The sequence below is a fragment of the Palaemon carinicauda genome, chromosome 5 (assembly GCF_036898095.1).
Source record: "Palaemon carinicauda isolate YSFRI2023 chromosome 5, ASM3689809v2, whole genome shotgun sequence".
NCBI classification, from domain to species: Eukaryota; Metazoa; Arthropoda; class Malacostraca; order Decapoda; family Palaemonidae; genus Palaemon; species Palaemon carinicauda.
In genome coordinates this window covers 190267807-190281534 of record NC_090729.1, presented here as the reverse complement: position 1 = coordinate 190281534, position 13728 = coordinate 190267807, and the positions used below count along the sequence as shown (strand labels likewise).

The window sequence follows — 13728 nt, the reverse complement described above, 5'->3', positions numbered from 1 at the left end:
TTAGTATTTAATGAAGATATTTAAATTTTTTCTCCTTGGCTTATGTAATTAGCATTTAATTATATTTATTAAAGATACTTTATGTTCTTTGCTTATGTAATTAGTATTTAATTAATATATTTATTAAAGATACTTTATGCTCTTTGCTTATGTGATTAGCATTTGATTAATATATTTATAAAATATACTTTATGCTCTTTGCCTATGTAATTAGCATTTGATTAATATATTTATTAAAGGTACTTCATGCTCTTTGCTTATAAAATCAGCATTTAATTAATATATTTATTAATGATACTTTATTCTCTTTGCTTATGTAGTTAGCATTTAATTAATATATTTGTAAAATATACTTTATGCTAGTATCATCTCATTCAATCTGGGCAAGTATATATATATATATATATATATATATATATATATATATATATATATATATATATATATATATATATATATATATATATATATATAAGAGAGAGAGAGAGAGAGAGAGAGAGAGAGAGAGAGAGAGAGAGAGAGAGAGAGAGAGAGAGAGAGAGAGAGCATATCATCACTTCAGTACCATATACTTCACATTTTCTTCAATAAACCTCAATTATATCATTTCCCGTTATTGGGTATCCCGAGCTGTTATGTAAAAAGTTTATTCAGCTGAGATCACCGAGTGAAGGGGAGATTATTAGATCAAGTTGTATTACAGAATACAGTGGTGTAATCTCATTTATTTGAGAGAGAGAGAGAGAGAGAGAGAGAGAGAGAGAGAGAGAGAGAGAGAGAGAGAGAGGAGAGAGAGAGAGAGAGAGGAGAGAGAGTCTAAATACGTCTTCATATAAAGTTTTTTTCATACTTCTTTTAATGTATGAAATTAAATGATTTTTTTTCACTGGAGAGAGAGAGAGAGAGAGAGAGAGAGAGAGAGAGAGAGAGAGAGAGAGAGAGAGAGAGAGAGAGAGAGAGAGAGAGAGAGAGAGAGAGAGATCTAAATACGTCTTCATATAAAGCTTTTTTCATACTTCTTTTAATGTATGAAATTAAATGAATTATTTTCACTGGAGAGAGAGAGAGAGAGAGAGAGAGAGAGAGAGAGAGAGAGAGAGAGAGAGAGAGAGAGAGAGAGAGAGAGAGAGAGAGAGAGAGAGAGAGGGGGGGGTTGTCTAAATACATCTTCATATAAATTTTTTTATTATACTTTTTTCAATGTATGAAATTAATACATTTTGTTCCACTGTACTCTACTCGAGATAACTACGAGCTCTAAATTGTTATCTCTTTTAATCCCATCCTGCGTGTGTGTGTGTTTGTGTGTGTGTCGATATCTTGTCTTTAATGAAAAGACCAAACAATGTTTGTTTCTTAATTTTTCTACTCGTTATATAATTCATTCGTGAAGAATAAAATGCTACGTAAGACAATCTAGATCACGATTACCATCTTATGGCTTCCGAAGCTACAAAAGTTGTTTAACCGAACGCTAAAACGATGCCAGTGACATTGACCATACGAAGTTTGATGTCCATTGTACTGGAAATGTACTTGTGGTGGCCTATTTGGTAACGTCCCTGACTGGTGATCGACAGAGTGGAGTTCGAGTCCCGCTCAAACTCGTTAGTTCATTTAGAGGTTGAAACCTCACCATCCTTGTGAGCTAAGGATTTAGGGTTTGGGGGAGCTTGTAGGTCTATCTGAGGAGTCATCAGCAGCCATTGCCTGGCCCTCCATGGACCTAGCTTGGATGGAGAGGGGCTTGGGAGCTGATCATATGACAGTATATATATGGTCAGTCTCTAGGGCATTGTCCTGCTTGATAGGGCATTGTCTCTGTCCCTTGCCTTTGTCGTTATTATTATTATTATTATTATTATTAGTATTATTATTACTTGCTAAGCTACAACCCTAGTTGAAAAAGCAGGATGCTATAAGTCCAGGGGCTCCAACAGGGAAAATAGCCCAGTGAGGAAAGGAAAAAGGGAAAAATAAAATATTTTAAGAAAAAGCTGAAAAAGAAAAAGAAGAGAAATAATATTTTTGATGGTATTAAAAAAAAGAATAATAATAATATTTTAATGGGTATTTAAGATGATTACAGATGATTACTTCAACAAGACATTTTTCAATCTCACAGATGTTTAAGGTCGATGGTTGTCAAGTGTCAGGGCTATGATTCTCGATCCATTTCTTTTAAACTTGTTTGATTAATTGATTGATTTTGAGTTTTCTGGCATCTTGATATACTTGTTTGACCAATATTTTCGTATTCTTATGCGTGAATATTTGCCATTTTGTTAAGAAAAACCTGCCAAATAGGATTATATACATTAAATGTGTGTATATATATATATATATGTGTGTGTGTGTGTGTGTTTATATATATATATATATATTCGTATATATACGTATATATATATATATATATAAATATATATATATATATATATATAATGTATGTACAGTATATACTGTATAGCCTATGTATATATGTATATATGTCTTTGGGTATATACTGTATGTGCATAAACCTATTTCTGATCACTAAATCATTAATGTACTCCTTATTTTCTAACAAATATCTCCCAAGCGTTGGACGACAATGCAGGTAAAACTTACGCTCTGATATCACAAGATCATAATATAAACTCTTGATGTAATTCCCATCTTATCAGCCTTACCTGTCCCTCACCATAACTTTTATCTCCGCGAATTATCACTGTTTGTGTGTGCGTACGTGCATGTTTGTTTACCATAGCGATAAGCAAAGAGGAGAGAAGAGAGAGAGAGAGAGAGAGAGAGAGAGAGAGAGAGATTTCATGAAGTAGCAGTGGCAGAGAGACAGACGCCTTGAAGTAAAACTGATAGAGAAACCTTGAAGTACCTCATATATATATATGTGTATATATATATATATATATATATGTGTGTGTGTGTATATATATATATATATATATATAAAGAGAGAGAGAGAGAGAGAGAGAGAGAGAGAGAGAGACTCTCGCCTAGGTAAGTATCCAGTAATGCTCGAATGCCCACGGTGCATATATATCCAGCCAATGCCCTCTCGCGCAGTCGTGACTGTGGGTAGTCAGGCGTGCGAATGCAAAGGTAGTTCCGTGCCAACTGTACGACTTCGAAAGCAAGGTGATTTACAAGCGAGTGCCTGGAGTAAACACACCTTGCAAGTCCGTCAGGGGCCGATGTTTCTCGTCCCAAGCTCGAAGAAGAGGTTGAAGTAAGCACTTGGAAAATAGTGCCACGGTTCTTTGTTAAGTTGGAGCAAATGCTTTTTTGTTGACCAGGCGGACATGAGTCTTTTTATAGTTTATTTATGACATATTTGTTTTTGATGTTGTTAATAGTTTATATATGACATGTCTGTTTTGACGTTGTTACTTATTTTAGAATGATTTATTGTTAATTTGTTCTCTTCATTTATTTATTTCCTTATTTCCTTTCCTCAGTGGGCTATTTTTCCCTGTTGGGGCCCCTGGGCTTGTAGCATCTTGCTTTTCCAACTAGGGTTGTAGCTTGGATACTACTACTAATAATAATAATTATGTTCTTGTGGAGTTGATATATTAGTTATAAAGAGTGAGTTCGAGAAGATCTCATATTATTATTATTATTATTATTATTATTATTACTTGCTAAACTATAACCCCATTTGGTAAAGCATGATGCCATAAGCCCAAGGGCTTCAACAGGGAAAAATAAGTACAGTGAGGAAAGGAAACAAGGAAATAGATAAACTACAAGAGGAGTAATAACAATCAAAATAAAACATTTTATGATCTTTAACAGTATTAAATTAGATCTATCATATATAAAGTATAAAAACTTCATAAAAACAAGAGGAAGAGAAACAAGATAGAAATAGCGTGCTCGAGTGTACCCTCAAGCTGTGTTCAGTGCTAAGACGGACGATTGGCAATATGTTGTGATATGTTATGACTCCAAAAGATCTTCTGTCAGGAAAGAATATTTGATTGTACTAGCTTACATTTAAAGTAGATTGTAGGTCATTGAAAGAAGGGGTCTTTTATAAGTGCTGATATTTCATTTATATTGGGGATCACTCCAGAGGTGTGAGGTTTCGTTCACACGAACAAAAGAGAAGTTTGCGAACCGAAGTTCCCCCGTCCCCTTGAGCCAGTGAACAAGCTGCCCATCCAGGGGCCCAAGCCAGACCAGTCAGGCCGACCCCGACCCGGCTGTTTCTAAAATTCTGGCTCAGTGTGCGAGTGCCCGTCGTGCTGTGAGGATGTGTGCGCGCTCTAGGACGGGATGACTTAATTGACACCTGAAGGCTTATTTGTGGCATTATCCGATAACTTTTGAGGCTTAATTATCCAAAGGAATTGTGAGTTTCGACGATAAGTGATGTGAAGTGCTCGGAATTCGTGCCTTTTATTGCAGCCGGGCAGTGACAGGTGATTGTTGCAAGTGAATGTGTTATCATGTGCGCTTGTTTACTTCCAGAGGTGGAGTTGAAATTACCTGTTGGTTAATGTTATGATGTAAGATAACATTTTAATGTGCTATATCTCACAGCGTTTTTATGTCATGGGGATTTTTTTATGGTGATTGCAAGTAAGGGAAGGCTAGTCGGCCTCTTAGGAAAATAAAAAGACCTTTAAAAATCACATTTGTTCATTGGTCTCATTGATGACTTTTTAATGTGTAGAAGGTCGTGCTAAGGTTAGGTAGCCCGTGAAAGGTTCAATTTGTGAACTGTCCATTTACTGGAACAAAGTCGTCATTATCTGTTTTATGTACAAAATCCTGAATAGGCTTTGTATGTGTACATTTTAAAGTATAGCAACCAATTGTGAACAAAATCGTGATTATTTGCTTGTTTGATATGGACAAAATCCTTAATAGGCTGTAACATTCTTTAATCATCATACATTTTGAAGTATAGCAACCAAATGTGAAAACATTTATTTATTACTGTCTTTAAACATGGATTGTTTAAACTTGCCCTAACCGAACATTATATCGACACGTTGATTTTAAAATGAATTCAAACAGAATTCTAGCCACGAAATAATGGTTATGCTTTGAGCAGTAGCATTGCTAGTTTATATAAGAGTTTATGTCACAGTTTTGATGCATATACTTATGTATTTTACTATAGTTTTGATTCTAGTTTTATGATTATTATTATGTTTGGTCTTTGGATTACTTCAGTTAGATTAAAAGCGCTTTTTCATGTATTATTATTATTATTATTACTGTCCAAGCTACAACCCTAGTTGGAAAAGCAGTATGCTATAAGCCCAGGGGCTCCAACAGGGAAAAATAGCCCAATGAGGAAAGGAAATAAATCAATGAAGAGAATAAATTAACAATAAATCAATCTAAAAAAAAGTAACAGCATCCAAACAGATATGTCATATATAAACTATTAACAATTTAAAAAACAAAAAAGACATATACAAACTATAAAAAGACTCATGTCCGCCTGGTCAACAAAAAAGCATTTGCTCCAACTTTGAACTTTTGAAGTTCTACTGATTCAACTACCCGATTAGGAAGATCATTCCTCAACTTGGTAACAGCTGGAATAAAACTTCCAGAGTACAGAGTAGTATTGTATAGGTAACATCAAATAGATCGAAATTACCCAAAAAGATTCTCTTTGGCCAAAAGTAATCTAAGCCTCCCTTTATATCAGTTACTTTACTGACTCTAGTCCTTGATATTGATATGATTTACTAGTGGTGATTGCTATTAAGCCGAATCTGATTCCCGTTTTGGTGGAGCTGCTTAAGTAAGAGTTTTTTTTTTTTCATATACCTTGTTTTCTGGCTTACAAAAAGGAAAAACTATCATATTTTTTTTTTTGCATTTTTTTTTTTTTTGCATTTTTATATGCACAGAGGAATATACCTCATTGAATTAATAGATTAATTCTCTACTATATATTCTAATAAATACTCTGGCTTTCAAAAAGGAAAAAGTATCAACTTTTTTTTATATGCACAGACAAATATACCTCATTGAATTAATAGATTAATTCTGTACTAAATATTCTAATCAATGCTCTGGCTTTCAAAAAGGCAAAGGTATCAACTTTTTTTTTTTTTGCATTTTTATATGCACAGACAAATATACCTCATTGAATTAATAGATTAATCCTGTACTAAATATTTTAATAAATACTCTGGCTTTCAAATAGGCAAAGGTTTCCACTTTTTTTTTTTTTTTTTTGCATTTTCATATGCACAGACGAATATATACCTCATTGAATTAATAGATTAATTCTGTACTTAATATTCCAATAAATACTCTAGCGCTCAAAAAGGCAAAGGTATACACTTTTTTTTTTTTTGCATTTTTATATGCACAGACTAATATACCTCATTGAATTAATAGATTAACTCTACTAAATATTTTAATAAATACTCTGGCTTACAAAAAGGCAAAAGTATCAACTTTTTTTTTTTGCATTTTTATATGCACAGACGAATATGCCTCATTGAAATAATAGATTAATTGTGTACTAAATATTCTAATAAATACTCTGGCTTTCAAAAAGGCAAAGGTTTCAACTTTTTTTTTTTTTTTTTTTGCACAGACGAATATACCTCATTGAATTAATAGATTAATTCTGTATTAAATATTTTAATAAATACTCTGGCTTTCAAAAAGGAAAAAGTATCAACTTTTTTTTTTTTGCATTTTTATATGCACAGACGAATATACCTCATTGAATTGATAGATTAATTCTGTACTAAATATTCTAATGAATACTCTGGCTTTCAAAAAGGCAAAGGTTTCAACTTTTTTTTTTTTGCATTTTCATATGCACAGACGAATATAGTTCACTAAATTAATAGATTAATTCTGTACTAAATATTCTAATTAATACTCTGGCTTTCAAAAATGCAAAGGTATCCACTTTTTTTTTTTTTTTTTGCATTTTGGCTTACAAAAAGGAAAAAGTATCAATTTTTTTTTTAATGCACAGACGAATATAGCTCACTAAATTAATATATTAATGCTGTACTTAATATTCTAATAAATACTCTGGCTTTTAAAAAGGCAAAAGTATCAACCTTTTTTTTCTTTTTTCTTTTTTTTTTTTTGCATACACAGACGAATATACCTCATTGAAATAATAAATTAATTCTCTACCAAATATTTTGATGATTAATGTTGAAACTTTTTTGCGAATAAAAATCCATCATTTTATGAGCTAAAGGAGGTTACTGTCCTACTCTGGCTTATAAAAAGGAAGAAGTATCAAATTTTCTGGCTTAATAACAGGAAAAAGTATATATATTTTTTTTTGCATACACAGACGAATAAAGCTCATTGAATTAGTAGATTAATTCTCTACCAAATATTCTAATAGATTCCTTATTATATGAGCTAAAAGAGATTAATATCTTACTCTGACTGATAAAAAGGAAGAAAGTATAATTTTTATTTATTATTTTACTAGCACCCATTGAATTAACAGATTAATTCTCTGCCATTTATTTTGATAATTAATATTTGAACTTTTTTTGCGAATAAAGATCCATTACTGAGTTATGTCACGAACTTAAAAAAAAAAAAAAAAGAGAGAGAAAAATTAATAAACTCAAAGTTCAAGGGACACCCTTTCATAAATGCTTCTCGTTTTTCAAGTTAGGCTTATTTCTCTTTAACTCATATTCCCCAATCTCCAAAAACTTGCTTCCCTGCGATGTTCTCTAATCTTCTAACTGTAATTCCGGACATTTCTTAAAGGATTAGTGTCTTAGTTGTGATTTCTGCTGTGACTTGTGCTTAAAAGTGTACTCTTGTTTTATTGGTTTGTATTTTTGTTTTTTATTTGATTATTAATAGTGATTTTCTTGTGATGTGATGGTAATCAATTAATTTTGAACTCATATCGGAAGAAATGCAATTATTATTAATAACTATTATTATTATTATTATTATTAAATGCTAAGCTACAACCCTAGTTGGAAAAGCAGGATGCTATAAGCCCAGGGGCCCCAACAGGGAAAATAGCTCAGTGAGGAAAGGAAACAAGGAAAAATAAAATATTTTAAGAAAAGTAACAACCTTAAAATAAATATTTCCTATATAAACAAAAAAAACTTCAACAAAACAAGAGAAAGAGAAACTAGATACAAGTGTACCTGAGTGTACCCTCAAGCAAGAGAACTCTAACCCAAGACAGTGGAAGGCCATGGTACAGAGGCTATAGCACTACCCAACTGAACTATTATTACTATTGTCATTTACTGAACTATTATTATTGATATTATTTACTGAAATAATTATTATTAATAGTAATAGTATTATTTACTGAACTATTATTATTATTAGTATTATTATTTACTGAAATAATTATTATTGATAGTAGTAGTATTGACTGAACTATTGTTATTTTATTATTATTATTTTTGGAACTACTATTATTATTATTTGTTAACTATTATTATTTACTGAACTAATTAATATTATTATTTACTGAACTAATTATTATTATTATTATTCACTGACCTCGAAGCTAGACTGGTTAAATTCTCTTGCTTATTTATATTGATCTGAACAAAAATTATTTACTTTGAGAAGCTCTATTTATTTAAACAATTTGTAGTATCATTTATTTTGCACATTTTGTATTATTTTTTTTTACACAATTTGTATTATAATTTATTTTACACAATTTGTATTATAATTTATTTTACACAATTTGTATTATAATTTTTTTTTTCCTTTTACACAATTTGTTTTATCATTATTTTTCCTTTTACACAATTTGTATTATCATTAATCAAATCAGTTACAACTAATATGGCAAAAGCAACTTACAAGAATATAAGAACTCTCGTGGTCTGATGAAACTGTTCAAATGTTAGATAAAAAGAGATACCATCTTGGTAGGAAAGTGCTTTCCTTGTATGACAAAGTGATAGGAGAAAATTCCTTAGGTGTTTCATGGAATTGACATTCTCTCTCTCTCTCTCTCTCTCTCTCTCTCTCTCAATACAGGCGTCAGTAAATTTAGTCTAGGGTATATCCCAATACTTTCCTAAACTTTGTTCCTTAGTAAAATCTCTCTCTCTCTCTCTCTCTCTCTCTCTCTCTCTCAATGCTGACGTCAGTAAATTTAGTCTCGGGTATATCCCAATACTGTCCTATACTTTGTTCCTTGGTAAAATCTCTCTCTCTCTCTCTCTCTCTCTCTCTCTCTCTCTTAAGATCATCTGCTTGATTTATTGCGTCATATGTGTTGACAGGTGTATGCCTCATTTCCAATTTGGTTGCATAAATGAATGTGTGCCTTTTTCTGTTGTGTGGTCTTCAAACGTTTTATATATATATATATATATATATAGACACACACACACACAAACAACAACAAGAAATACAGTCGTTTCTTTGTTCCTAGTCCCCTGCTGGACAAATGCCTCAGACATGTCAATTCATGTAAGGGGTTTGGCCAGTTTTCATCACCACGCGGGCAAGTGCGGATTGGTGATCTTGGAAGATGTTTGTTTGATCGCTCATAGCAAACCAACCTAGTATGGGTGGCCCTGACTAGTACAGGTTTGCTGATCATGGCGATACAGAAATCGTTTCACCATGTTAAGGTATTCCCACTCAGAAAGGGATATATACTGTGTGTGTATATATATATATATATATATATGTATGTATGTATATATATGTATATATATAGTGTATGTATATAATTTATATATATATATATATATAGTTAGTATATATACTGTGTATATATATACTGTATATATATATATATATATAGTTAGTATATATACTGCGTATATATATAATTTATATATATAGTGTATATATATAATTTATATATATATATATATATAGTTAGTATATATATACTGTGTATATATATAATTTATATATATATATGTATATATATATATATTATATATATACATATACATATATATACTATAAGACCCTTCTAACTTTTAATGACCTGACGTTTGCCGAGAGTAATTAAGCACTTGAGAAGACACAACAACATTAACTTTTTGATGCGTCATTAAATGATTAATTATAGATAGACTGTCGAGTAATTGACTCTGATGAACTCGCTATTAATTAGTGATTAGCAGGACTAATATCAGATTTATCTTCATGTCCGAACATTACAAAAAAGCAAGGTGTCAAAAACCAGACGTTAAGGAATCATTTCATGAAAGGGTTTTCTGGTAGGTTGCGTGCAATGTCTGATGATGAAATTTAGGCATTGTTATTATTATTGTTATTAAAATTGTTATCATCAATTGATTTAGTGATAGTAATAGTGTAGCTTTTTGCTTTAAGATAATGGTTAAATTTTGGATACGTTTAGTGTTCGAAAGATGAGTGTTGAACCTGGGTGGTGTTATGTTTTAATCCCCCCCCCCTCTCTCTCTCTCTCTCTCTCTCTCTCTCTCTCTCTCTTGTTAGTAATGGTGTAACTTTTTGCTTAAAGATAATGGTTAGATTTTGGATACGTTTATTGTTCGAAAGATGAGTGTTGAACCTGGTTGGTGTTATATTTTAATCCTCTCTCTCTCTCTCTCTCTCTCTCTCTCTCTCTCTTTACACACACACATATATATATATATATATATGTGTGTGTGTGTGTGTATTACTTTTCGGTAACGCTCAGCTCACCCCATCCCTCGGGTAAGAGTGAGATGAAATAGTCATACCCTGGTGAGAGGGGGGTTGCGGGCGCGCATATTTATCTAAATACTTTGCTGCTAATGTTGTTGGGTCGCGTACACTAATATATCATCCTCATCATCAGCTGTTACTAGCCCACTGCAGAACAAAGGACTCAGACATTATTTATATATATATATATATATATGTGTGTGTGTGTGTGCGTAAAAATCACAGGAAAACGTGATGCTCAGATGCAGAAGAACCACGGAAAATGAAAATACGAAATATACGATTAAGTGATCACGAAACTAGTCAGGACTTAATCGTATATTTCGTATTTTCATTTTCCCTGTGGTTCTTCTGCGCATATATATATATATATATATATAATATCGTATCGTATCCAAGACAACAACAAAGAAGGGGCTTGGAGGATTAAGAAGGACTTCCTTTGCCATGAAATCTTTCTTGATCTTTCCCCTTTTTTCATATTGACTATTAATTAGGGCGTGGCGAAGATCTGACCTATTTCGCAGGCAGAAGACTTTCACTGCATGAGGACTTAACCTATTGAAACATTTAAGTTGAGAAAGAGGTAAGCCCTTGGTTATCTTAATTGCAAGGTATGGGTTTTCCCTCGTCCGAAATTGTAATTCTTGACCATATGACCTTGTGTGTTATGATTACTGTTATTGTTACTAGCTAAGCTACAACCCTAGTTGGAAAAGCAAGATGCTATAAGCCAAAGGGCTCCAACAGGTAAAAATAGCCAAGTGAAGAAAGGAATTAGATAAACTATATGAGAAACCATATGACCCTGTGTGTTATTGTTACTAGCTAAGCTACAACCCTAGTTGAAAAAGCAAGATGTTATAAGCCTAAGGGCTCCAACAGGGAAAAATAGCCCAGTGAGGAAAAGAAATAGATAAACGATGTGAGAAATAATGACCAATTATAATAAAATATTTTGAAAACAGTAGCATCAAAACAGATATCTAAACTATAAGTAGGCTTATGTTAGTCTGTTCAACATATAAACATTTGCTGCAAGTCTGAATTTTTGAAGTTCTACTGATTCAACTACCCGATTAGAAAGATCATTCCACAACTTGGTCACAGCTGGAATAAAACTTCTAGAATACTGTTGTGTTGCGTTTGATAGATTTTGAATTGTAAATTATATCTTTCGCTTTGTTTAATCATTTCCAGATTTTTTTATAACAGTCAATCCTTGCAAGTTTCATTTCTAAAATTATGGCCAGGATGTTGTTTACAAACAAACACAAACAGGGGCGAAAACATAACCTGCTTCCAACTTCGTAGGCGAAGGTGAATATAATTAGTTTTTGAGCAAAAGTTTATTCGCTTGTAGGTCAATAGACTTGAGAAATGTGCCCAATTCTTGTCGTGAGTATGCAGATCTCAAGGTCAACCTCGTCTTCAGGGAAGTCCTTGGAATAATATTTGACAATGACGTTTCGATTTACTGTGTCCGGCCGTGTGTGGTAATCACCTGTGTGCATGCAATTAGTCTCCTCGGTACTGTTGCTTACGCGAGGAATACTAATCTCTGTTTACTGATTTTTGTTTTAGAATTATCAGAATATGGGAATGTTTTATTTTGACTTGATTGAATTTGGAGTTTTTATGAAATTTTTGTTTCAGAATATGGAAATATTTTATTTTGACTTCATTGAATTTGAAGGACTTTTTTTTTTTTTGAAATTTTGTTTTTAGAATGATCAGAAAATGGAAATATTTTGTTTTGACTTCATTGGATTTGGGAGAGCTATATAAAATTATTGTTTTAGAATTATCATCGTATGGAAATATATTATTTTGACTTAATTGAATAGGGAGAGCTTTAGAAATTTTGTTTCAGAATGATCAGAATATGGAATATTTTATTTCGACTTAATGGAAATTGGGTAAGCTTTGGTAATTAGCCTAAAATTAGCGAGAATATGGAATTATTTTATTTTGACTGAATTGAATTTGGGTGAGCTTTAATAATTAGCCTAATTGAATTTGGGTGAGCTTTAATAATTAGCCTTTAATAGGTGAGATGGAAATTGATTGATTACAGGTATATGTTAACATTATTAGAATGTAAATGATAAGTCAGTCTTTCATATTCAGATTTTGTATCTAAGAAATAAAAGCTAAGTTTTGTCTTATATATTTTTTATATATTTAGGCTATGTAGGTTTTCCCGTATACAAAACATAAGTCAAGAGTTTATCTCTTAAGGAATTGATAAATCAGCCAGTTTTAATTATCATTACCTCCGCCGACGAAGTTGGGAGGAGGTTATGTTTGAGTTTATCTCTTAAGGAATTGATAAATCAGCCAGTTTTTAATTATCATTACATCCCCCGACGAAGTTGGGAGGAGGTTATGTTTGTGTTTTTGTTAGTGTGTTGTTTGTGAACAGCTTCCTGGGATTAATTTTTATGCTGTGACATGGAAGTGCTTCGAATTTTGTTGAAAGTCATAAGCCAAAGGTCAAGGTCGAACAAAAGGTCGGACCGAAAAATATGCTTACAATCTAAATTGATTCTGGGAAAGGCAAGCTGGTCTCAAGAAATAAGCTGCGGTGACGGAGATCTTCACTCTTAGATTGCTTTTTTAGTTATGACCATAAGTAAGAATGTAAAATAAAGTTGAAATCTAAAAAAAATGATGTATCAGCCAATTGGAAATTATCATTCGATCTAAATTGATTCTGGGAAAGGCAAGCTGGTCTCGAGAAATAAGCTGCGGTGACGGAGGTCTTCACTCTTAGATTGCTTTTTTTAGTTATGACCATAAGTAAGAATGTAAAATAAAGTTGAAATCTAAAAAAAAATGACGAATCAGCCAATTGGACTTATTATTCGATCTAAATTGATTCTGGGAAAAGCAAGCTGGTCTCGAGAAATAAACTGCGGTGACGGAGGTCTTCACTCTTAGATTGCCTTTTTTAGTTATGACCATAAGTAAGAATGTAAAATAAAATTGAATTTAAAAAAAAAATTGATGGATCAGCTGTGGTGACGGAGGTCTTCACTCTTAGATTGCTATTTTTTAGTTATGACCATAAGTAAG

The 13728-nt window shown here is 32.1% G+C and overlaps 1 protein-coding gene across 9 annotated transcripts in view; it reads left to right on the top strand.

The window, feature by feature from the left end:
- Positions 1 to 13728, top strand: part of LOC137641687 (caskin-2-like) — a 374688-nt gene that overhangs the window by 195704 nt on the left and 165256 nt on the right. For 6 of the 9 annotated variants that reach the window (XM_068374485.1, XM_068374484.1, XM_068374482.1 and 3 more), the window contains exon 1: positions 4221 to 4511. The exons of 1 other annotated variant lie outside the window; for it this stretch is intronic. The gene's annotated coding sequence lies outside the window, so the exon portion shown is untranslated. Of the gene's footprint in view, positions 1 to 4220; positions 4512 to 13728 lie in introns of those variants that run through there. 2 more of the 9 variants (XM_068374480.1, XM_068374478.1) reach the window with 2 other exon arrangements.